Below are 24,962 nucleotides of genomic sequence, written 5' to 3' on the forward strand. Positions count from 1 at the left end.
TAGTTGAAACTCAAACTAGACACAAAAGAAAACAGCAGCTCCACAATTCTGGCTCTATCTAATACATGTACAGGTAGGTATTACAGTGGAGGTAATCAAAGAGTTTAGAGATGTGGAAGGCAGGGGGAAATGTGAGCTGCATCTTCGATGGTTATAAGAGTATACTAAGTAATTTTCACAAAAAAAAAAATGACCAATTTCATAGTTTAAATAATGAATTCTTGGAAACAACTTCTAAAGAAATTTACTATTTGCATAACAGTATTTTCTTTGTCTCCAAACTAGTAAGGTTGCTATTCAAATCCAAATTTACTGTGGAAAGCAATTATTTCTTACACATAGTTTCTTGCAAAACAATGTTGTCATTTTTAGCTCCTTTGATCCTTAGGCTGGTAGTATTCCTGAGGCTTCCATTGTTCTGGAAACAAGCTATTCCCCAAGCTCTGACTGCAAATAGCACATCTACATCACTAACAGATAACAGGTAGGGTGCTCCTTTCCTCAAGCTACTTCCTCTAAAGGTCCAACAGACAGCTATCTCCTCAACCCACCATGCTCACTAGAGTCTTCTGGAGACTTGTTCATGCTTCTCCTGAACTCAACCTTATAACAAAGTAATTAACAAGATACAGAACTCTAAAACATCCTTCTTCTCAGACCTCCTCCACCTTCACCTCTCAACTCTCCTCAGAAAAGATGAATAAATACTCTTTCATGTTTGTCCCAGACTTCAAACTCATATCCTGAGAGAGAGAGAGAGCACACACTGGAAAGAAAGCCATTCCAGCAAGTGCTCCCACAAACCTCATTCTGGACTGAACAAAACGCAGCTTGTTTATGAGGCCCAAGGTGTCATCCACAACAGGACTACAGAGTCCAAGGCTGTTTCTGTTTATGGGGAACAGAGATCCAAACATCCCTTCAAAAGAGGCTAGACTTGTCAGGGAACATACTTTCCTTTTCTATACAAGCAGCCACTCGCTGCGAGGTTATTCTGAGCCAATAAGATCAAGGTATGAGTCAAATAGTCACCTAGGTATCAAAATAGAACTGAAATGGGAACAATACGCCCACCTCCACGCCCTACTAAAACAAAAAGTGAATTTCAGGGATTAGCAATTCCAAAGTATGAAGGGGACTGCAGGGTAGTGCAAAGGCAGAACTAGACATGATGAAGTATATACCAGATGTTGTCCTATGACAGAAAGGGGACATTAGGATAAAGCCTGAGAATTTCTAAAACGTCTAGAGCTAGTACTATAGTGTCAATCTGGCCTCTTAGTTCAGACCAAGATACCACGGAAGATGGTAGCAATAGGGGAAAGCTAGGTAAGAATAATGTAAGACTTCAGCTATTTAGGCAAATTTTCTCCAAATCTTGCTTTTCAAAAAAATAGAAAGTAAAATAAATAAATAAAATAAAAAAGTAAATATCTAAAAAATAAAAAAGGAAGTATATTTTTTTCAAATTATCAGGCCTGTAAATAAAAAATACACCTTAATAATTCAACTCCCATAATAGAAACAAAATTGGCAATAAGGGATATGAAGAAAAAATGGACGGAAATGAACCTCAGAGATGAATATTACAGTGTGTGTGTGTGTGTGTGTGTGTGTATGGCAGTCACACTTGACAATAAAGCTCTATTACAATAAGCTTAAATAACATTGTACACTGTTTTTACACAATATATGACCAAGTGAGGTAAACATAAAAGTCTCCTGAGCCATTTTTTAAGATTTTATTTATCTTAGTTTATGTCTGTGAACATTTCACCTGCATGCATATATATGCACCACAGGTATACCAGGTACCTAAAATGGCCAGAACAAGGTACTGAATGTCCTTTGGAACTGGAGTTATAGATGATTGTGAGCCACCATGTGGATGTTGGGAATTCAACCTGGCTCCTCTGTAAAAGCTGCAAGGACTCTAAACTTCTGAGCCATTTCTCTAACCCACTCAGATATATTTTAAAGCCTACAAGTTTCAGAACTGTTTGAGAACCCTGTTTGAGAACCCTGAGGTCTCCATGTAGTCAGAGATAACAATTTCTCCAAGATGGATTAAAAAATAATAATCCAAATAAAACATATCTTCAAGCCAGCAAATGTATAACATTATATTTTAAGACATTATAATCCAGATTATATTTTTATCTGACATTTTTGTAAAACCAAGACAAATTGCTAAAGCAAATGCCAGGCTAAGACACAGGGAAAGATCTGCAGGAAGGTACCAGCACAGGAATAACTAAAGAATCCTGGTCTACAAAATCAAGTGCAGTTAGTTTTGAGGCCATCTTCTAAACAAAAAGCATTATGTAAGCAAAGGAAACTGAGGAGACACAGGGAGGGGATGTGGGATACCTGAGGAATGGGCTCCATAGTCCTGGGAGGCCATTTAAAAAAGGAATAATGGTAGATATTACATATGAAATCCATCCCACACTGCAGAGACATGGTCTACTTCTTGTATATAACAAACCTAACATCTAACAAAGAGAAGTAGCTCTAGTGCCAACACACAACTGACCACATGCAATCGGTCCCAAAACCACACCAGTTCTACAAGACTAGACCTTATACTTCCTTGACACTTTAGAAGACCACTCCACCAAGGGCCCACAGCAGGGAGAAAGCAACTGCTGAGACTGCATACACTCACTCAGAGAGGTTAACATATACAGAGTCTTTTAACAGTGTAAACTTCTTGGTGTATTGTAAATACCATGTAAACCATGCAAACACATGCCACGGCGCAACCTTGTGGAAGCTGGGTGACTATTTGTAGATGTCAGCACACTTCTTCCATCCTGTAGCTTTGGGGGATTGACCCCCGATCTTCAGTCTTGCAATCAATTGCCTCTTCACCTGCTTAGCTGTCTGGACAGCATGGGTGTGGAATTTTTTTTTAATTGTCAACAAGCATACAGACTGAGAGGCTCAACATAGCCATCTTCAAAGTGTGGTCTAAGGACCCTTGAGGAGCCTCTAAACCTATCTGGGAAGTCTACAAGTTTGTGAAATTTTTATCAACACCACCAAGTTTTACTGAGGTGACACCTAAACAGATAATACAATCCACTCAAAGACAATCAGTCTGATGACAGGCCAAACTACATAAAGAGGCCCTTTGGAAAGAAAGGGGGGAGGGAAGAGAGGAAGAAGATAAGGAGAACAGAAATAAAGGGAAGGGAGTGAGGGTAAAAAGAATCACTGTCATAAACCAATGACTTTCCTGAATGCACAAATTCTGTCTTTCAAGATACCTATACTGCCTGACATGCACCAACCACTTAAGTGGGACCTCTTTTTCCTTGGGCAACATCCTCCTTCAGTCAGAGTGAATGGCTAGAAATTTCACTTGCTGAAGCAAATAGATGACTACTTCTAGAAACACTTGGCCAGCCTAATGTACTAGAAGGAAAGCGTGGGACAGACTGAGTTTAGGAAACCACCACAAAGGGCAGACAGTAAATGGCAATTTTCTGGAGTGTCATCACCACACAAAACAAGTACAGCAGCATTTGGCTATGTGACTAATGCTGCACTGCACAGGAACAAAGACCCATATTCAGCATGTAAGACCCAGAAAGAGAGATCCTGAAGTGCAAGCAGGGCAACAGTATTTGTCAGAAAACTCCAAAATTATACTCAAATTACTACAATACACTTCCATCCTATTTTCCTGATCCACTTCAGACAAAATTGACTCACAAGCTAATATAAGGCATAATTTGTAAAATTTGAACACAATAGATCTTTTATCACTAACTTTTTATTGAGAAACTAGTTATTTTAAATATGAATACAAAGTGTTTTCCAGGGCAGAGTTTGGATCCATAAAAATTACAATATGGGTCAGCTCCTAGAGGCAATAAAAACAGTTCACGCTGTCCCATGGTCCTGTTTACAGAACAAAACAGCATCTGGTGAAACACAATTCCTTACGGCCTGGTTTCAGTGTCATGCCTTATCAAGTCTCATCGCCCACACTCCATCTTGGGACACACCTACAATCTCACCATACCAGTATTTATGATTGGAACCCTAACCCTTAAGGTTCACAAATAAACCTATTCAAGCCCAGCACTGACTTCAACGGCCTCTCTTTATTAACTAAAAACTAATGCCCAGTGAAAAGTAAACACATTTCTTTTTTAAATAGAGAATGGTGTAACTACAAAGTCTTATCAGTTATTTATAAATCTCTATAGCACTGTAGCATACCTGTAATTCTAGCACTCAAGAGGCTAAAGCGAAAGTTCAAGATTAGCATGAACTACATGGTGAGGATGTAGCTCCCCAAAATTAATAACGTGGGCATAGGGCATATTGTGTTTTGTGCATGGAAACATACAGTAAAAGCATACATGTGATAGTCAGGGGACAATTTGAAGAGGGCAGATTTCTCCTTCCACCGTGTGATCCTGAGGATAGAGCTGTTGTCAGGCTTGACTGCAGGCCCTTTACTGGCTGAGCCTTCAATCTTACAAGCACTTTGTTTAGTTTGAGACAGGGTCTTATGTAATCCAAGCCAGCATCCTGGGAGAAGGTAGGGTGTGTCACTGGAGGTTGTCTTTGAGGTTCCAAATGCCCAGGCAGCTCTCAGCACTAGTGTGCTGTCTCCTCTTTCTCCCACCACCCGTCTGTCTGTCTGTTTGTTGCTTGCTTGTAAATATGATTTAAGATCTCAACTACTATTACAATAGCATGCCTGCTTCCTGCCATACCCAGGCACAGACTAATCTAATCCTCTGAACTGTGAGCCCCAAATTAAATGTTCCCTTTTATAAGATCCCTTGGTCATGCTGTTTTGTCACAGCGAGAGAAGTGAGACACCTACTTTCCTTTTTATACCTAATTTTATTTGCTGGTGTGACAAGTCAAAGTACATAACCAAGAATAACCATGGAAATCTAGCATGTGACCACTTGGAAACAGATCTTTTGCAGGTAAATTCAAGCAGAGATGAGAACATAAGGGTGAACACTAAACCTAGTATGGCTGTTTTCCTTAAAAACAAACAGGATAGACAGGAAAAGCAAATACAGACAGATACAGAGACTGAAAGGGGATGTACAAAGTTGTCAAACAACCCCAAAGACTGCTGTCAACCTTCAGAAGCTTGAGACAGACCTAGAACACTAGAACATATTACCCTAGATCTGGCCTTAAGCTTATCTATAGGGGGATATATACTTGATCCCCTAAACTATAAATAATGGTGTGATAGGTCAGTGTCTACAAATTCAAACAAAGTTTTGTTCAAGGTCCATAAACAGTTTTAGTAAAGCAAAGCATCATTATTTTAAGGTAGTGAAGAAGTATATATAATACCTTAGAATGAAGGTCTTTTCCGTTCATGGCACAGAAGATCTGCCCTTTCGACATAACAAAGTAATGTTTGGACACCTATGTTTTACTTTAACCAGTTCTTTGTAGAAAGACTTAGGCTATCTTGGAAGCATTAATTTATATTTAACCATAAACTGTATTGCTTTTCTGTGTGTGCTATACTCCCATTCTCTTTTTCTCTGCTTCTCAAGTGCTGGAATTACCTGTGTATACCATCATGGCTGACATATTCTTAACCTAAATAAGTCACAATAAGATACTTTGGTCTGGGGAAGTGTTTTAACTGATTCTGATAGGGTGAAAAGATAAAATCATTCTTAGTACTAATACTAGTTCTAGTCAACCACAATTCTTTTTGCCGAAGACCACACCCTCTGCCTCCCCAATAACAGCTGAAATGTTAATCCTTATTTGGTTATAATTATAACAATTCAGAACAGACACAGCCATTTGTAAAGGCATGAAAGCACTATTAGCTTGGAAGAGGTAAAGCGCTGGCAAGAAGTAAGCAATGTAAAGGAAGTGTGAGGGATCTCTCCAGAGAAGTCAACTGAATAAAGTTCAGGAACATTTTTTGGAGGAGTCCATGGCTCAAGGACAACAAAGTTCGATATAAGTGGACCAGACAGATGAAAACCACAATAAACCCTTTTCACGGATAATCAGAAATTAACAGGAAAAGGAATTTGCATAGTCAATTAAAATTAGCAATAATAGCAAGTTAAAATGATAAATATTCTCCCAAACTGGGAAGGTCTTAAAAAACACTTTTAAAAACATTACAGCCTCCCCAAGTAAGGGTTTGAGAATGTCATGCCACAAAGGGCAACAAGACCATACAGCCAAAACAGCTAACGAGCACCAAATCCAAAATGAAAAGCCTCTCAGATCAAACACTGGGTGATGAGTCAAGCAGTGCTGAGCCATCATGCTGCCATATGAGCTCAGCATTCAAAATGGGGATCAAGGCCCTTGGACATCAGCAACCACTCCCAGTTAGAGAACACACTCACAGTACTGCAAAGCAATGTTTATTGGGGATGCAACTGGAGAGCTGTCCAGAAATTAAAAGACCTTGCTGTTCTTGCAGAGAATCCAGATTAGGGTCCCAGCACCTACATGGTGGCTCACAGCCATCAATACCCTCAATTCCAGAGGATCAAATGGCCTCTTCTGACCTGAGCAAACATCAGGTATGCACGCGGTGAAAACACATGTAACAGGACAAATCCTCATACACATGAAATATAGACAGATAGATGATACCAATTCACCAAACATTAGAAGCAATGGATTTGGTAAGTCTGTATATGAAGCTTTTAACTATGAAATAAGGGAAAACTATTATGATGGTTGGTTTGCTCCAAGCATTTCTGGACAAATTGACAAAGGAAAGTATGTGCTCCATAATAAAATGTATAGCATCTCAGACTATGGCAAAAGACCACAATGAAATGTGATAAAGATGGCTAGTCTTGAGGTTCTCATAAACAGTCTAAACTTTAGACTTTAAAGATTTCTGACTGTGCCTTAGAAGAGAATCTTCTCTCCAGCATCCGAGGAGACCAAGTTGAAAGATCAAGCAAAGACGATCAAATAGAAGCCCTCATTGTTAAGCTTAGCTGAATTGCCAGGTAGTGGTGGCACACACCTTTATTCACAAGCAATAGGCAGAGGCGGAAGTAGGTGGATCTGTAGATTCAAGGCCAGACTGGTCTACATAGCAAGTTCCAGGACAGCCAGGATTATACAAGAAAACCCTTTATGCGTATTGGGGGTAGAGGAGAGATGATTTAAGAATGGCTAAATTATTGAGAGAGAAAAAAAAAAAAAAATCAAGTCCTGGTCTTGAATGGTGTTGATGATTAAAGTAAGGGCATTAACTGCCAAAGAATGAGATCCCGTAATCTAGAATGTAGATGCATAACAGGACCCTAAAGATTCTTGAAGGATGTAATTAATCCCTACGTCTCAATATGGGATTTATTTATTGCTATAGGCTCACTGTGTGGAGATTATGAGTTTAATATGGAGACTAGTACAGTTACAAAAAAATGTGTCAAAAGTATGTTGGAATGGTTGGCTAAAGCATTTGTCAAAAGATGATCAACTGAATAGAAGTTGGCTTAGTGTTGATAAATGGATTTTTAAGACTCAAGGAAATTGCAATGCTAGAGTGGGTATGCTGTGTAGGACCTAATCCTCCACAGTGGGAGGACAATGTGCCCTTTACAAATCCTGTAAGTTACAAAACAGTGAGAAAAGCACCATCTGAAAAGGCTCCTTGTCCCCTTTTCTTATGCCAGAATTTGGAGTTGGAGATGCTGCTGCTCAGGTACATGAATTAAAAGCAACAGGCTTAATTGGGCCCTGGACATGCCAGAGACCAGGTGGCAGCACTAAATCGCCAACGGCAAGGTTATCATCAGTATCATAACGGGCAGCATGGGAAATGTGGTTTTTTTGTTTTTTTTTTTTAATGGTGGCATGACACATATAGATCTTTGGTACTAGCTAATCAACAGTGTTTCCAAGCATGAAACAGATAAGCCCACTGCATTTCTGTTTAATCTGTATAAGAGGAAAATAAGAATCTTCAAAAAAAAAAAATTAAATTAAAAGGCTACTACACTGAATCGTTTTAAAAGGAAGTCAGTCAGTGAATCGATTTCCAGACCTAAGACAGTGTGCAGACCCTGAACTCCTTGTCTAAAGGGACAGCCAGGTTCCCCGGAGGAAGGTCCTTGACAAAATTTTTAAGAATCTCGTAAAGGGACCTATGGCCTTTTACAAAAGTAATTGTACGGGGAAGCGGGGGGGTCAATGACGGATGACAATCAGACTTTCTGAACTGTCTCTGACTACAGGAGACCACAAAAAACATTGCAGCCTCAAGTTAAATAAAGTAGGGCCTTATGAAAGTCAGGTGACTGTTGGGAGTTTTGGCTGAAAACTGAGTCACGGTAGATTCCGTATTCATTCTGTACACATTTCTTTGATCCCAGAATATATGATTGGGATAGATATACTTAGAAATTGGCACAGTTCTCACACTGGTTCCCTGACCTGTGGAATTGAAGTCTTTTATGGTTGAAAGGGCCTCCACAGTTTCTTCTGCTAAGGAAAAAACACTATTACGCCACTGCATGGACAGCAAGAATTGGTGCCGATGTCAAGGACTTGAAAAATGTAAAAACAAGAAGATAAGGGGTTAAAGGGCACATTCCCACCCCATCTCCCTTTAACTCTCTTATCTAGTCAGAGCAGAAGGCAGATCAATCGTGGGGAATAACAGTTGACTATCAAAATCTTAATCAAGTAGTGACTCCAACTGTAGCTGCTCTACCAGATGTGGTGTGGTATAATATTCTAACAAGCAAATACACGATATGCATTGTCCATAAAGACCATATGAAGAAATTTGCTTTCAGTTGGCAAGTACAGCAGTATGCCCGATGTCATAGCAAGGGATCTTATTCCACAATATCTCACTGGTCTACTATGCTGGTTGCATTGTTCATTGAACCAAGTGACATATGCACACATGTGCCCATCAGAGGATAAAAAAGTAAATCCAACAAAACTTCAAGGGCCTTATCCTTCAGTGAAATTCACAGGAGTCCAGTGGTAGGGGACATGTGGAGATAGTTCTTCTCAAGTGAAGGATAAGTTCTGTATCCAGCCCTACTCACCACCAAGAAAGAAGAACTGAAGTGGGCCCATTTGAATTCTGGAAACAACACATTCCTTTCTTGGGTGTGTTACTCTGGCCCATATACCATGCTGCTAACTTTGTGTGGGATGTTAAACAAAAGGCTCTTCAACAAGTCCAGGCTCCTCTACCGTTTAGACCCTAAGATCCAGCAGGCTCAATGACACTAAGTGTCAGTGGCAGGTAAGGATCCGTCAGGGAGCCTCTGAAAAGCTCCTATAAGTAAATCAGAGAATTGATCTTTGAGATGTTGTAGCAAGGCTCTACCATCATCCACTTGGGAGACAGCTCTTGGCCTGCTACTGGGTCATACTGGAAACAGAATGTTTAGTTACCTTGTGACATAAGCTAGCTATCATGAGCAGGTGTTATGTGACCCACTGAGTCATAAAGTAGAGCATGCACAGCAGCAACCCATTATCAAATGGAAGCAGAACATACATCATCTGGCCCAAGCAGGACCAGAAGTTTTATAAAATCAAGTTATGTAAAGAAGTTGCCCAAATGCCTATTCTACTCCTGTTACAACACTACCTGTTCCCAAGCATGCACCTATAGCTTCCTGGGTTGTACCCTATGATCAGTTGACTGAGGGAGATAACTTTGGCCTAGTTTACTGGTGATGGTTCTGCACATTACCCAGGCACAACCCAGAAAGGAACAGATACAGCACCACAACCCCTTTCTCAGACAACCCTAAAAGGTGCAGCAGCAAAGGAATCATCACCAAAACTTCAGGCAGTTCACACAGTCAGACATAGTCTGTTTGGAATGAAAAATGGTCAGCTATGTGACTGTTCATTAATTCATGTGCTGTAGCCAATGGACTGGCTGGATGGTCAGGGACTTAGAAAGAGCATGATTGGAAAATTGGTGAGAAAACCATCTGGGCAAGAAGTATATGGATAGATCTCTCCAAATGGGCAAGGAATGTGAATGTATTTACGCCCTGTCCTCATCAAAAGCTTACTTCAGCAGAGGATAATTTCAATAATCAAGTAGATAAAAATGACCCATTCTGTGAACTGTCAGCCTCTTTTCCCAGCCATCCCTGTAATCTCACAATGGATGGGCACATGAACACATGGCCATGGCGGCAGAGATGGGAATTATGCTAGGACTCAACAACATGGACTTCCACTCACCAAGACTGACCTGGCAACAGCCACTGGTGAATGCCAACAACAGAGATTAATACTGAGCCCCAAAATATGGCATCATTCCTTTGGGTGACCAGCCATCACTATGATGGCAGGTTAATTACACTGGACCACTTCCTCCATGGAAAGGACAACACTTTGGTCCTTACTGCAGTGGATACTTATTTTGGTTATTGAGATGCCTTTCCTGCTTATCTTGCTTGTGCCAAAACCACCCTTTGTGGACTTACAGTCTTATCTACTGTCATGGTATTCCAGACAGTACTGCTTCAGACCAAGGATCTTATTTAATAAGCAAAGAAGTATTAAGTGGGTCCATAAATGGAATCTACTGGTCTTACCATGTTTCCCACCATCCTGAAACAGCTGGACCAATAGAAAGATAGAACTGGGCTTTGAAGACACAGTTACAGCACCAATTAGTGGCAGCAACATGAAGGGCTGGGATATGATTCTCCAAATAGGTATATGCTTTGAATCAGCATCTACTCTATGCCACAGTTTCTCCCAGAGGCAGGATTCAAAGGTCCATAAATCAAGGGCTAGAAAAGGGAATACTCACACTTAATATCACCCTAGTGAGCCACTAGGACAATTTTTTTTTGCTTCCTGTTCTGCTGGCCTACAAGTTTTGGTTCCAGGAAGAAAAGCCAGGAGCAACAAACATTCCACTGAACTAGAAGCTCAGACTTCCCCCTTGTGACTGAGCTTCTGATGCCCATAAGCCAACAGGATAAGAAAGGAATAACAGTGCTAGTTTACCAATGGGAAACTGAACTGCTTCTCTACAATGGAAGTAAGAAAGATTATGTGTCGAGTACAAGAGATCATTTATAGAGTGTCTTTTGGTATTAGCATATACTACAATTAAAGTCAATGGGAAACTACAACAATCTTATCCAGGCAGGATGACAAAGGGCACAGACCCTCCAGGAACGAAGGTAGGGGTCACTCCTCCAAAAAGAGCCAAGACCTGCTTGAGGTGCATGCTGAGGATACAGAAAATACAGAACAGGTAGTAGAGAAAGATAACTATAAGTATCTATATCATTTGCAAGAACAAGAATTAAAATTGGCATGAGTATTTATTTCAAATTTTGTTAAGAAGGTTTGTATTTTTTTTTCCTTTCCTCGGTTTCTTTATCATGTAACAACATAAATTAATCAGTGATTATCATACTACGTATTGATTCCTCAAGGGACATTGTCACCTATTCTAAAATTTATAGTGTTTGCGGTTTTCATTTGGAAATTAAGCATGACATAAAGAACTGTGTGACAAGATGACAAGAGATGGACTGTGGTGGTTATTCTTGGTTGTCAACTTACTATTCTGGAAGTATCTAGGTATGCCAGTGAAGAAATTTGTTTTAGTTTGAAGTAGAAAGACACACTTTTTAAAAAGATTTATTTATTTATTATATAAATGCACTGTAGCTGTCTTCAGACACACCAGAAGAGGAATCAGATCTCATTATAGATGGTTGTGAGCCACCATGTGGTTTCTGGGAATTGAACTCTGGAAGAGCAGTCAGTGCTCTTAATCACTAAGACATTTCTCCAACCCTGAAAGACACACTTATAAGGTGGGAAGATACACCTTTAATATTGGCCACATCATCTGGTGGCCTATATAGAAGATACAAAAGAAGGAAGTTTGTTCTCTTTACCTCTTATCTTCCTCACTCTTGCTGGTATGTGCATTTCTTCCCTGGCTTTACAGCCTACTTCTTCAAAGTCTAGTGTAGACTGAAGACCACCCAAGACATTTGGCCTCATGGACAGAACAACTATTCGATTCTTGGATATTCTGGTGCCATTGGTATAACCTACTTTAATAAATCATAGACAGACAGACAGATTCTAAAAGAGCTGTTACTACTCTAGGCTACTCTAATAAAAAGATAAAATCTAAAAAACTATTGGGAGGCAGAGATAGGCACATCTCGGTGAGTTCAAGACCAGCCTGGTGGTCTACAAAGTAGCTAGCAGAATAGCTAGGGCTAAACAGAAAAACTCTTGTCACGACACAAACATACCCCTCCAAAAGAAAAAAATAATCTAAAAATTAGGGGCTGGAGAGATGAGTCACCAGTTAAAAGCATATGCTACTTTTCCAGAGGACCTGGGATCAATTCCAAGCACTGATATGGTGGCTCACCACCATCTGTTAACTCCAATTTCAGGAGATCCAATTCTGTTTTCTAGCTTCTATGGGTTATCAGGCATACATGTGGTACATAGACATATATGCAGACAAAGCAAACATACACTGAACAACAACATCATCTAGACATCTACTGGGCTTCCCACTCTTGTACTTGTAGAAGATTAATAGGCACTGTTATTCAAATGTTCTAATATTCCTTAAAAATGAGGCATCACAGTAGAGTCTAGGACCAAAGCTATACAACAAAGGCTGCAATAAAGAAAGTTGCAGCATTACATTAATCACACAGTAGGACCTTTCAAGTATCTCTTTCCTCTCTTGGCCCCTGATGCCAATGACTCATAATTCAGGGTCCTAAGTGCCAGCAGCAAATTCTGAACACTGCATAATGCTTTCAATAAAACATGAGCCCAGTTAGCAAAGCACAGAAGCTGTCTAAAGAACCAACCATATTCAGACAGGTGTGGCCATCAACTTACCTTTATCTGCGTTTTGAAAATTAAATATCATGTACTTAGGTTTTCAAAGTACTACAAACATGAATTACACTGCTGACTTCTAGACTGAGAAATATGAAAGAGCCCATCTTTAACAGCCACTTTATACTACATTTTTATTTAAAACTCAAAAGGGTTGTAGTATGTAGCTTAGTAGTAGAATACTCACCTAACATTAGCAAGGCCCTATGTCAAACCTCTATAAACACACATAATCACATACACACACAATTCCTGAAAAGAAGGGCTCTTCCCTTTCTGTACCATACCCTAGCAAATAAGGTAAAATGTACAACCTAAAGCCATAGTCCTGAGCTCAGATGGTTACCTATAAGCAAGAGAATGGAGCATGAATATTTTATCTCTTACTGGTTGCTTCCGAATGAGCTTGAGTTTTACTTCCAGAAGCAGTGCTCCAGAAGAATTTTCATTTGCTTATAAAAGATATTCTAATCGATAACAACAACAAAAAGCACCATGCATTTGCTAAACAGCACTGTACAAGTTAACCATCTCAGCTTGCCCCAGAGCACACTGCAGTTATACACCAAAATACATGCCATTGGCATGCAAGGTTCTGAAAATCCATGCACTCAAGGAAACAACAAGGCTTCCTTCCCCTCGGAGCTCCTTGATGAGACACATACATAACACAGAACATCCAGCCAGAACACATCATTGTTCTAAGTCTGCCATGTGCCTGGTCTCGTTTCTAAATTGTAAAATCAGAACATTAAATTTACTTCCCTAGCAAATGTCTTTCATGACCTTTAATTCTCAGTTACACACATGTGTGACCATTTCCAGAATGGATATACCACATACCAGCAGCTCAATCACAACAGATATGTCCCCCAGGCATGTTTGCAGACCGTAAAGGCTTGAACAGAGAGAGAGAGAGATACTACAACCCTCCATCCAGAAGCTAAAGCACTTGAAGGCCCAGTAAAAGGTGCACAAAGCACCACCATGAAGTGAGGCATAGCAACACTCTGGTCTACGTGGGAACCACCTTCATTTAGGACATACAGAAGACAAGACAGAATGGTGCTATGATTTAAGGGACAGGAAGCAGACTACACAAAGGACAGCACAAGTAGCCAGCATCTGACTAGATAAAGTATCAAACACTCGTTTAGAGAAAATAAGCCCAGGTGACCTCTGTCCTGATATCTAACTGCAGGACGTAAACAGTGCCAAGTTGGAGGCTTTATCTAAAACAAAGGTGCCTGCCTTCCTAAAGGCAAAGGAAAAAGTACTTCAAGTAGTGCAGACTGGGAGAGTCTCTAGTAGTTTGAATGAAAAAATGATCCACAAAAGCTCAAGTTTTTGCACAGTTGATCTCAGTTAGTGATGCTACTTAGAGAGGGGCTTCTTGGAAGAACTGCATTACTGGGAACAAGTTTGAGAGTTCAAAGCTTCATCCTGCTTCTAGTTCCAATGCAGATGAAGATTTAATCTCTCAGCTTCCCACTTGGGCACCCTGTCTGGCATGCCTCCCCAACACAATGAAGGATTCTCTTCCCTCTGAACTGAAAGCCAAAATAAACTATTCCATAAATTGCTTTTAATTATGGTCTTATCATAGCAGCATAAATGTAACCAATACAGAGGCTAAGAAGAAATCCTGTTTTAACACAGGACATAGGTTTAGAGGTGACACAACGCTGTGAAGCTTCTACAGACATTGAACAGAATGACATTCAGAAAGCCCCAAAACATACTGCTTACAGTCCCAATCATAACCCACACAAACAGCTAAGAAACTAACTCCTTTATTTAACATACTTAACAAACAGCCAAACTGATAAAATCAGGGGGTAAAGAAGCCAGGCATGATTAACAGCATGCTTGTAATTCTAGCACTACAGAGGCTGAGACAGGTGGCTGTCCTATGTTCAAGGTCAGCACAGGCTACAGAAAAGAAAAAAAAAAAAAAACAACAACAAACCTATGTCAAAACAAACAAACAAACCTGTGAGTTAGTACTGTTATAATTAAATGTGCCTACTCTTTTTTTTAATTACTTATGTGAACCACTTTTGTGTGGTGTACTTGGAGACCAGAGAGGGTATCTGTCTTAGCCAGGGTTTCTATTCCTGAACAAACATCATGACCAAGAAGCAGGCTGCGGAGGAAAGGGTTTATTCAGCTTACACTTCCACATTACTGTTCATCACCAAAGGAAGTCAGGACTGGAACTCAAGCAGGTCAGGAAGCAGGAGCTGATGCAGAGGCCATGGAGGGATGTTACTTACTGGCTTGCTTCCCCTGGCTTGCTAAGCCTGCTTTCTTAAAAACCCCAGGTCTACCAGGCCAGCGATGGCACCACCTACAATGTGCTGGGACCTCCCCCCTTGATCACTAGTTAAAAAAATGCCTTACAGGTGGATCTCATGGAGGCATTTCCTCAAGGAGGCCCTTCTCTCTGTGATAATTCTAGTTTGTGTTGACACAAAACCAACCAGTACAGTCTCAGATGTCCTAAAACTATTATTAATTAATATTTGTGAGATGCCATCTGAGTGCTGGGAATTAAACCCAGGTCATCTAGAAGAGTAGTAGTAGTCAATGCTCTTAACTACTGATCTATCTTTACAGACCCGTTATTCATGCTGTGTAATGAAACAGAAAGGGCCTTGATGTGCCCCTGGTCATACTAGGTAAGATGTAGGGCTTGGGGGCTAGGAGCCCAGCAGTTAAAAGCACTGGCTACTCTACCAGAAGTCCTTAGTTCGATTCCAAGCAACCATATGGTGGTTCTTAACCATCTATAATAGGATCTGATGCCCTCTTCTGGCCCACAAGTCTACATGCAGATAGAGAACTAATACACATAAAATAAATCTTAGAAAAAAAGGGGGGGGGGGGCACGTAGAGTCCCTGGGACAATCAATGCTCCGGTCCCTTCCTCCAGCCATGCTGCTCTAAGCAGGTACCTCCAATGTCCTTAGTACATTGTGCCAGGCAAAATACCAATCTTTGCTGTTCTTGAGGATAGAGAACTGTGCATTATCAAGCACATGTGGCTTGTTTGGAGAGTGTGTTTTCCAGGGTAAAAAGACAGAAAGCATGCCACGCTCTGTCACATGACTTACAATATCAACAGTACAGAAAAATCAAACAGTTTTGCTGGGTATGATGATAGGTGTGTGTAGTCTAAAGTGGGAGGCTCCTACAAGTTCAGAGATAGCCTGGGCCACACAAGGAGTCCCCAGCCCCAGCAGTTGTAAGTGGTTCACTAGACTTCACACATGCAGAGCAGTCATCCTTCAATCACTGTACCATGTTCCTAACCTCATGTTTTTCTATTTTGTTCATTTTAACTTAAATTTTATTTATCTAGACAAAGCTTCACTAGGCTGGCCTCTAATTTTTTTATCTTCCTGTTTCTACCTTTCTATTCTGAATATATATGTTAAATTAAAAATACAAAATAAGAGGGGCTGGAAAGATAGTTCAGCAATTAAGAGAGCTGGCTACTCTTCCAGAAGACATTCCCAGCATCTACACGGCAGCTGACAACTGTCTAAAACTCCAGTTCCAGGGGATACAACACCCTCATCTCGTCTCTGTCAGCAACAGGCACACACACGATGCAGACACATGCGAGCCTAACACAAAGTAAAACAATAAATGCTGCACACATACAAACGAAACCCATATTTTCTTCCTATAATAACACTTCATCATCATGCGTATGACTTTCAGAACCCACGATGTTGCTGGGTGTGGTAGCTTGTGCCTACATCACAGGAACAGAGTTTCTGAAGCAGGGCAACTAGGAACTAAAGCCAATCTGAGCTATATCAAGACTCTTTTTAAAAACGGGGGGGGGGGGGGGGGTGAGGGACCCTAAATAAAACCTTCAGAGGTAGTGAAATGGCCCAGCAGTAAAGAGCACCTTTTCCCCCAGAAAAGCTTGAGTTTAATTCCCAGCACCCAAATGACAGCTCTTCACTGTGCTTAACTCTAGATCTAGGGGATCTAATATTTCTGACCTCCTTGAGAACCCAGTAAACAAGTGGCATACAATACACAGTAAGCAAAGCACTCATGTAGAATTTTATCTTCAAATTAGCTCTACTAGATCCCAGACCAAGTAGGCCAACCCTACAGTCTCTCAGCATACAATTCAAATATTATTTATTCCAGTTGAAGAAATACATCTCCAGAATCATCAAATACTAGCAATCGTTTTTCCCAAAGATAGACTACATTTTGCTTTTCCTTGTTGCTCATTAAAATTCATGAATATAGTTCCAATCCGACTCGTGGCTTTCCACTTACCACTCTTTTTCCTCTTCCTCATTTTCAACAGTGGCCTACTGCAGAAATAAGCTGGGTCTACCTTCAAACCTAAGACAATGTCTTCTATTGGGTTCAGGGAGGCACACAGGACCCTCCCACTGCTAGGAGAGCTTTGACCTCTTACTAATAGTGTGTAATAGCTTAAGGCCTACAGCCAGTTTCCTTTCTTTTTAGCTTCTTACTAATCCTCCACTCTGTTTTTTCAAGTGAGGGTCTCACTCCGGCCATCCTGGAACTCACTGTATATCAGACTAGCCTCCCACTCAGATATCTGCATCCCTCTGCATCCCCAGTGCTAGGATTAAAAGGATGTGCCACACACCCAGTTCTTTTTCTTCTATTAATTATTTATTCACTTTACACCCTGATAGCTCCCCCTCTCTGATGGTCCCCTCACCCAGTCACTATGCCTTCTTTTTCTTTACTAAAAATGTGTGTATATAGTCTGCATGAGAACCTGACACACAAAGAAACCAAAACAACACGCTGGATCCCTTGGAACTGGAGTTACAGATGGCTGTACGTCATCAAGTGAGTTCTGAAAACTGAACCCAGGCCCTCTAGAGAGGCAAGTGCTTTTAACCATGAATCACTTCTCCCAGCCCTATAGCTCCCTTTCCTTCAAGCCACTCAAGGGAAAGACCAATCAAACCCATTCCAAAGGGGCCAAAGAAAATGGTGACCCAAAAAAAAAAAAAAAAAGAGAGAGAGAGAGAGAGAGAGAAAGAAGAGGGGGTGGGGGGGAGAAGAAGAAGACCCAAATGCAAATGGGCCTTTATGGAGACAGATGTCCCTATTCTCAGAACACAGTCAGCCAAAGATCCCATTCCTCCCAACTAACCACACACCCTGGTCTCAAGTCAGGAAAATCATGGAAGCTCCAGCTGCCCCCTTACAGCAGCACCTAAACAAGAGCACAGGATACCAAGTCACAAGCCACAGATCTGCCCTGCCCTTTTCCAACTCTATTAGTCATGGTAACAGTTGATACAACATGCACAACAGTTGGGTCTCCAAACAATCTAGAGTAAGTTGGTGGGGGAAACAAGTGTATTTTGTAGACAAGACCTTCAACCTACTGTTTTTTTTTTTTTTTTTTTCAATGAAATCTTTCTCAGAAGGACACAGAAATGCTACTATGGACGCCAGATTTCCCATTCTCTCTGAATAAAACCCAAAGAGTGCTCTAAGCAAAACTCCATTAGGCCCAAGAGCAAATGCAAGAAGCAGTACTCACAGATTCCATGGTAAAACTCAGGGTTGCTCAGGACTGGGTACTCACTCCTACAGGGCAGAATGCTCTGAAAGGAGAAAGGGAAAAGCAGGTTTAAGTCAACACTAATCTCTAAGTGCTTTTCACACTTTTAGTACCTCTTTACCTGGATCAACTATAACAAGTAAATGTTACAAAGGTGCATCTTTAGCTGTTCTGGGGTTATAAAGAGTTCATATCTGATGGTTTGCTTTACAGCAAGTATTTATTCTCAACACTACAAAACAAGGCCTCACGGGGCAGGGTGAGGAAAAGACCCAACATGATTATCAGATGACCTGGCTTGGTGTGTGGTTCTTTCCTTCCCTAAGCAAGGACTCAGCACTAGGCTTATTTCCCCTTAAGACAAGCTTAGATGGAGTTTAACAGAAGAAATCCAAACAACATAATCATCAAACCTTTATCCAAGTCTTATATTTTTGTTGAAACATCTACAGTATACCACATTCCCAACCACCCTACGACTGTGTCCTTCCTGAGCATTCTCCCAAACCAAGACAATGCTTGAGGTCCAGTATAGAATACTCCTGGATGTTCACTGGTTAGCTATCACCCAGCATGGTATTCCCCATTACATGCACTCACTACATAGCCTTAATCTACTTTCACACTCAAAATCTAAAGAGGAATCTATTCTCAAAGACACAACAATGTAATTCAAGAGCCAGCTGTACAGGCCTATAGTGCTAGTGCTTGGGAGGTGGAGCAAAGAGAAGCAAGAGTTTAGGGTCATCCTTGGCTATATCACAAGCTCAAGACTCACATGGACGATAAAAAAACTCAATTCATAAAGAATGAGTCCAGGATCTGGAGTAATGGATTGGGTGTTACTTTTCCAGGACCTGAGTTTCATCTCCAGCACCCACAAGATGGTTTACTGCATGCAATGCTAGATCCGTAGGATCTAAAGCTTTCTTTTGGCTTCTGCAGGCACCAAACATGCACATAGTACCGATATATGTAGGCAAAACAACCATACAGAAGGAGAAAAGACAGGGCGGCAACTCCAGCAACCTACTAAAGTTGAGTTGGTGTTCTTCCCACTCCTTGACAGTGCCTCCATACTTTCTTTATATAGGATCAAATATGCTGGCATGTGTTGGGATATGGATGTGTCCTCTATACGGTAAGCCCATGGTGATATGCTAGTGGCTCAGCAAAGCTGTTCACAGGGCAAATTCTTCTGGGAGAAGTTAGAGGAACGTCCCTAATGCTACTTCATTCTACACAAAAGACAGATACTTTCTACGTTTCTAAATTATTAATATTTTATGTGTGTGAGTGTTTTGCTGTGTGTACACAACGCACATGCTTGGTGCCCCTGGAGACCAGAGGGGCATCCAATCCCTTTGAACGGGAGTTACAGATGGCTGTGTTCTGACTACCATGTGGGCGCTAAGAACTGTACTTAGATCCTCTGTAAGAGTACCAAGTACTCTTAATGGCTGAGCCATTTCTCTAGGCCAAACTCCAATTTATTAACTATTGAACTAAAAAAAGTCATAACATTAGTGATTCTCAAAAAACTTAATGAGCAAAAAACAGGTCTTAAAGGAGTGTACTGAATATAACCATCCTTAGGAACTTATGAGAGATATTGTCCAAGATGCCCTAGAGACATCTATCTGACTTTAGAATGTTCCTGTCTCTTATATGGAGAAGAGGAAGAAGAGGAGGAAGAGAAAATTTATTTGCATAAACCTAAAAGTAGCCTTCCTCAAATACTTAAAATGCTTTTATGATTATCAGATAATCAACTATTATACAATATTGTACAGGTTACCATAGAAAAACAATTTAAATCAAGAGTCTCTACAATATTTGGGAGGAAAAAACAGTGACAAAATGTTCTAGGATAAGAAAAGCTCAACACTAAGGAAGGAGAAAGAGGAAGAAAAACCTCAGAAACACAGTGAATTTAAAGCCAACCTGGGGTACATAAGCCTCTGCAAGGAAAACTGGGATTAAGGGCAACAACAAGGTAGAAGATCCCACAACTCTCCACAGACCAATTTTTTTTTTCAATTAGAAATAAGTCAAATGGACTGGAGAGATGGTTCAGCGGTTAAGAGCACTTCCAGAGGTCCTGAGTTCGATTCCCAGCAACCACATGGTGGCTCACAACCATCTGTAATGGAATCTAACACCCTCTTCTGGCGTCTGAAGACAGCTACAGTGTACTTATATTGAATGAATGAATGAATGAATGAATGAATGAATGAATGAATGAATGAATGAATGAATGAATGAATGAATGAATGAATGGGGGAGGAAGGGAATCAAACCACATCTTTTACTACCAACTATATTTTTCCTCTTATCTTTTTACTATCTATCAGCTTATAGTAGTTGTGAATTCTAGTTCAGAAATCCACATATCTTGAGAAAAACAGCTGACACCAACAAAAATGGTGCCTAAGTTCAGTGTGCAGTGCCTGACCTGCCTGGGCAGGAAAGGGCATTTTGTCTCCTGGGTACAGCCTCACCAGGATCATACTAGAGCAACAAAGAGGAATGTCTACCCATGAGTCTAACTGACAATGTGGACAAGATGATAACCCCAAATGCCAACAAATCCTGACATACAGATCTGTATAAGAAAAGAAGAGCTGGGTGTGTGGCTGCATGCCTATAATCAGAGGTCGGTGTAGTAGTATTCAAGTTTCAGGACACCACAGATTACATAAAGAAAGCCTGAAAAGGAATGGAGGAGGGGTTCTGGGGTTATAGGTCAGGTAGCTGAGTGCCTGTAGAGCATATGCCAGAAACTCAACACAAAGATGGGGAGAGAAGAAATAGAAAAGAATCTGTCCAACAAACATTCCCAGCAGCTTCATTGATAACTGCCCCCAAAGCCTAGATGGTTCTCTGTAACAAGGCTTAACCCAACTGGTAAAACGTGGCATAATGGAATCTTACTTAACCATAAGAACAGAACTACTGGTATAGGCACTGAGGCAACTCCTAAGATAATGTTTCTCAACCTGTGGCCCTTTTGGGGTCAAATTACCCTTTATCAGGGGGTTGCATGTGAAATTTTTTCATTACAATTCATAACAGTAACAACATTACAGTTATAAAATAGAAATAAAAAATAATTTTATGGTTGGCAGTCACCACAACATGAGAAACTATATTAAAGGGTTGCAGCATTAGGAAGGTTGAGAACCACTGTTCTAAGGGAATTAAGTTAAAGCAAAAGGGGGAGGTATAAGAACCAATCTCATAAGTAATATGGCTGCCCCTTCCCATGACATCATGTGAAGCACATGCTTACATCTCCATGTGTCTGACACTGAGAATGAGTCCCAGAATGGCCTTAAACTCCCAATTCTCCCAACTCCGCTTCCTGAATGATAAAATCAGACATGTATCATTATGCCTGGTTCCTAGGGTTACAATTTCTATTATCCTGTTTATATGACCTTTTGTATGATAAAATTTTAGAAATGAAAGATGCATGAGTAGCTTTCAAAAATTAAAGAAAAGATGGGGAAATGTTAACTATGACCCTATACAAATGAACAGAAGTCAATCTCCTTCCTTACAGATGTCTGAGCACAAACCAGTCTAGTCAGTTGAATCAATGCTATGATCTATGATCCTGACTATGATGACAGTTCTATAAAACAACACCATTGGTAGAGCTAAACAGTGTAAGCATAGGGAGTGCTGAATCATTCTCCAAGTGTAGGCTCAGAGTCTAAATGTGTCTGTATAAATACCCTTGTGACTTTATCTAATGTTGATTCATTTAATCTCAATAACCCTACAGACTATGCCATGATTATCCTTTATTGATGAGAAAACTGAACCATGGGTCTAAGAAAAACATACACAGGGTCACACAGTCAGTGGTAGAGGGACTGAGACTCAAATCCAGCTAGATCCAGATAATTACTTTTCTCTGGAAACTAAATATTTGCACATAAAAGTTGTCCTTATGGCTTTAAATATTTGCTTGAGAACTCAGAGATCCCTGTGTTGCTGGAAGTTCACAGACAGAATTCCACAGGCAGGTGTGCTCCCTTCCCTTCTTGATAATACTAGAGCCACAAGGAGCTGTGCTGGGTCATGCCTAGGACTGGCCCTGGCCTCCTTCCAGAGAAACAAGACAGCCTAAGTCTAGTCTCCCCTTTCCCACCCTCCTGGGAGGAAAATACTAGTTATTGCTATTAGTTTCAGGATGAGATGCTATGTTACCATGAGGGAGGTTAAAAATTAAAGAGAATAACAAAGAAGCTAAAAGAAAGCTCCTCACAAACCTTTTAATTCAATGTTTCTTTCACTGAAAGTAAAAGGCAAAATTAAGTGTTTTAATACAATTCTTTTTGTACCCCTAAGCAGGAGAAGATGCAGAATTTCCCCTCATTCTAGTCTGGTCCCACTACAACCTCCCCATCCTTGCTAAACTGTAATTGTGATCACAGATGTTTTTACACGGACAGATACACATAAAATGAAAACCAGAAAGGAAAACTACAGATTTAGAGACTGGGGAGTTCCTGAAAACAAACTCAAGCTTAAGAAAATGACTCAGTGCAGCTCAGACATCCCAAAGAGAGGACAACCTAGACCCTCACAAGGTCTGAATCTGCACCAAGTTTCAATCAGAAAATCCACAAACTTTCCAAAGTGACTCTCAAGGCTGGAAGGAGGAAGAATAGAAAATCTCTCTCCTCCTTTTGGACATTTCACTCACACACTCTAACAATAAAGACATAAAACCAACTTTTCAGAAGACCTAAATGAGGAGGCAAAGAGACCTGTTGCCACTATCATAAGCTCTTATCAAGCCCACAGAATTCCACAGCAGTATACCTAACCGAGTTTTGCTTTGGTTCTTTCCCACTGAAAGTCATGTTGAAGCTCCGTTTACTCACACAGCAACACTGGGGGAGGAGCCTGGTGAGAGGTGTGAGGCATATAACCAACAGATCTTGACTCCATTTATTCCTTCTTTCCCCTCCACATGAATCTGTACACTTCCTTTGTCATGTTCCAGCAGCATGGGCCTTCATGAAAATCAGAGGCTGATGCTATGATCTTAGACTTCCAGGACGGTGTGCTCAAATACATGTCTCCTTGATTATTTACCCACACATGGGTTTTCTTTGGCATTCACTGCCAATCTCACCACTTCATGAGTAGTGCCATGGGAATAGTAATGTGGCAAAAGTCCATGCTGGAGTTGTTCCATGTGTCAGGGTGTGGGGTTGTTCCCCTCACATGGGTTATAGTGCCTAGCTCCTATTTCTGAAAGTGAAAATAAAAATGAAGGTAAAAATATAAAATCTACACATGTCCTTTTAGAGATTTTTTAAAGTATCAAAATCCTTTTGGAAGTAAGTCAAGACTTAGTTTTTATTTTGAAAAACTAATAGTTTGCCGTGTGAGCAGAGTAGAGAAGAGCCCTTTGTCTTTTTCATTCTGTTCTTTAGATAAGACCTTTCTATGTGGTCTGGCTGCCCTGGAGGTGGCTGTGCAGGCCAGTCTGGCCTCAAACTCAAGAGATCCACCCACTTCCTGAGTGCTACAATTAAAGGCATACATACACTCACTATGCCCAACCTTGTGATATCTCTAAAAATTATTAATATACATTATTGGGTGGCTCGGTGGTTAAGAGCACCCTCTTCCAGAGGTCCTGAGTTCAAATCCCAGCAACCACATGGTGGCTCACAACCATCTGTAATGGGATCCAATGACCTCTTCTGGTGTGTCTGAAGACAGCTACAGTGTACTCACATAAATAAAATAAAAAAATCATTTTTAAAAGTGTGTGTGTATACATATAAATAAATAAATATATACATACAATTTGTACAAAATAATGGGTTTCATTGTAACACTTTTCACAAATGTATACACAGGTACTTAGATAATTTACTCTTTCCTCCACCCTCTAGTCTCTCCTCTGGTTGAGTCTCAGGATTTTGATGTATAATGATGTCGAGCTCTGGATCTTCCTGCCCAGTCTCCCAAGTACTGGGATTCATAAGGGTGTGTCTCCATGGCACTGCTCATGTGTGTGTTTATATACTCCATCATAATGTACTCTTCTCATTATGGTTATGAGATCTGAAGGCCAAAATATATTCCGTTAGTCCAGCGACCTGTTCTACAGGCCAGACAAATGTATAGTAATAGATCAGAGGGGTGTGTCGGGTGTGGTAGATTCACTTCTGAGCAATATGGAGAATATATTGGATTGGGTGTGTGACTGAAGGCAGAGAACTAAGTTATGGTAACATAGGTAAATAAATACAGATTTTATTTTGAGTTAAAAATGAGAATAGTGGCAGTAGAAGTAGGAAAATTTGTTTAAATTCTCTTGGAAGAGAAATTGACAGGATTTACAATCTCATTTTTGGCAGTAAGAAGGAACAGCTACTGGTTTCTGGCTTGTAGGAGGGCATAGACAGGACTTCTACAGCAGGTCAGGAAGCTCAGGAAAAATAACAGGCTACATAGAGTA

General features: G+C 40.5%; 1 protein-coding gene across 4 annotated transcripts in view; it reads right to left on the reverse strand.

The window, feature by feature from the left end:
• Positions 1–24,962, reverse strand: part of ANKRD11 (ankyrin repeat domain containing 11) — a 150,076-nt gene that overhangs the window by 70,398 nt on the left and 54,716 nt on the right. For 3 of the 4 annotated variants that reach the window (XM_080936809.1, XM_080936807.1, XM_080936810.1), the window contains exon 2: positions 18,449–18,512. The exons of the other annotated variant lie outside the window; for it this stretch is intronic. The gene's annotated coding sequence lies outside the window, so the exon portion shown is untranslated. The remainder of the gene's footprint in view (positions 1–18,448; positions 18,513–24,962) is intronic. 4 annotated transcript variants of the gene reach the window in all.

This window comes from Micromys minutus (genome assembly GCF_963924665.1).
Source record: "Micromys minutus genome assembly, chromosome: 24".
NCBI lineage: Eukaryota > Metazoa > Chordata > Mammalia > Rodentia > Muridae > Micromys > Micromys minutus.